We start from the raw sequence: 2,439 nt of genomic DNA on the forward strand, positions 1-2,439 counted from the left end.
ACCATTGCTTTGAATAATTTGAACTTCCCAAGTGCTTCTGATTTTTTTCTAAGAAAAGTAACCCAACGCATTCTAGAATAGTCATCAATGATTAGCATGAAATATATATCACCTTGTAAGCTTTTAGTTCTAGCTGGAAAACATAAATCAGTGTGAATTAAGTCAAAAACATTATTGGATTTTTTTGGAATACTTTTAAAAGATGCTCTAACGTGTTTTCCAAATTGGCATTCCTTACATACCGGATTGTGAGGTTTGTTGTCTTAAAAATCTGATTCTCTTTAACATCCTTAAAATAATATGAATGAACTCGGTGCAGAAGAGACATCAAAGATAAGGAAATTCTCAAGATAGCATATGACAAGGTTTGATTGAACCTTCTACACTTCGGACTTACTCAGAGCCCAGGTGGGTATACCTTTGTGAATTGAATTCACACTTTCAAACATAACCCCATAGCAAACCAGTCTAGAAAACCAATGGATCTATTCACCATAAAATTAACTAAAAACAAAGAATGAAAATTATACTTAAATTCAGCATTTAGATCAACAAAACATGCAATAAACAACTTCAATCAATACCAGTGCCTTATCTAAGGTCACAGAGTCATCTAAACTCAGATAATACTCCTCAAAGAAAATATCTTTATGCATCCCGTTGGCTTGGCTTCTATTAATCCTTGTATATGCCTAACACCTACAAGAACTTATGCATTCCAAATTAAGCTATGATCATCAAAATTCAAAGTCTCCTCCAAAGAGTTTACTAGTATAAGTGATCCCCGCATCTTTAATTTCCCTCCTAAAGAGAAAAGCTAGCGAACACTTCTACTAAATTTTTTTTGCAAATTCCATTCAAACAAAATAACCCTAGATTATTCAGAATAAAAATAGTAAACAAATTGTAAACACACTTGAAGAAAAAACAAAGCTTCACTCAAAACTGATGGTCTGTATATTGATATTAAGTTCAAGAAATATTACAAGAAGTTTTTTGAATATTCTCCATTAGAATTAGAAAAGCTCAGATAAATTTCTGCAGTGTTTTCTTACAATTCTTTGTGATCCCTCTTCCTCTAGTCCTGGTATCCATTTATAACAACATGGATGCACAAAGCTTCAAACTTCTTGAGGAGTGTTTGTTACAATCATTTCTTTCAAAATAAAGAGGATACAAGCTTTTCAAAAAAATAGTTACAAGCTCTTTTTGGCCTCTGCAGTTTCTTCAATAGGCTATTCGGTTGCAACCTCTTCTACCTTTTCAAGGGTGCTCTCCAACTATTCTGGATCATGGGTGGCATATTTAGTTGTCCACTCATCATACACCTCTTCTATCGGCCATGAGAAATTAATCACTTTATCCTTAGTCTTGGTCAAGCTTTTCCAAGAATTTCTCATTTTGTTGACTTCTGAATTGAGAAAACCATAATGTGACTTAATTTTCTCTATCTCTTGTATTGTCAAAACAAAGAAAGAAGCATCATATAAATCAATAATTTGTTTAACTCTTGCTGACAATTTAGCTTCTATCTCCTTAAGCCACATTTGTTTGTCCTTTAATTGATCCGGGCTAGCAAAAACTCCTGGGAGCAACTCAAAAACTTGATCAATATACTCCTTTTTGAACAAACTAACCTTCCTATCAACATTATCCACCTCTGCTGCTAATTGTACTAAAACTTTAGTGATGTCAAAAGTGGATTTAATGATGGGATTGGCCCTTGCTTCATCGCAAGATACACACATAAACTCTAAATCTTGCTCCCTAGGCCTCCATTTGTCAAAAATAGGTGTCAAAATGGCCTTGTCTCCCCTGAGCTCATTCCATATATCCATAATTTTACTTACATTGTTGTAGAGCAATGAGGCATTCATTGTATCTGCAAAACTGCAAACTATAGCCCTTACTCTCTCCTCATACTTCTTTGCAAATAAGGCCTGAGCCTGTTTTAAGTTTTCTAATTCTTGAGGAGTAATTTCAACCATTTGAGAGCTGGAGGGTGCTGGAGATGGTGGAAACTCAATGATAGGGCTAGTAGGTGGAGGTCTTGCAGGAGAAGAGGAGATCATCAGTGTTGAAGACTCACCTTGATGGTATTGTCCAGTCAACTGGCTCTGCAACTTAGCAATGATGTTATCTCTACCTCTTACCTCCTCCTTAGCATTGTTATAAGCCTTCAAAATTGTTTCCAACTTGACTTGGAGGGCCTCTTTCTCTTTAGCTTCCTTTTTTGCTACTGCAATACTAAATTTTGTAGTCTCTAACATAGTGCTAGCAACTTCCACTACCCCTGTACTCTGCACTCTCTTCACCATCATCCCACCAAGGTAACTTGACCCTGGGGTGTCTTTGCTTTTCTTACTCTCATTTCTCTTGAGAGACCACATGATGAGTGCAGCATTATCCTTATTGAAAGTAATCCCCTCTATGGGTTTG

This window comes from Cryptomeria japonica, chromosome 5 (assembly GCF_030272615.1).
Source record: "Cryptomeria japonica chromosome 5, Sugi_1.0, whole genome shotgun sequence".
NCBI classification, from domain to species: domain Eukaryota; kingdom Viridiplantae; phylum Streptophyta; class Pinopsida; order Cupressales; family Cupressaceae; genus Cryptomeria; species Cryptomeria japonica.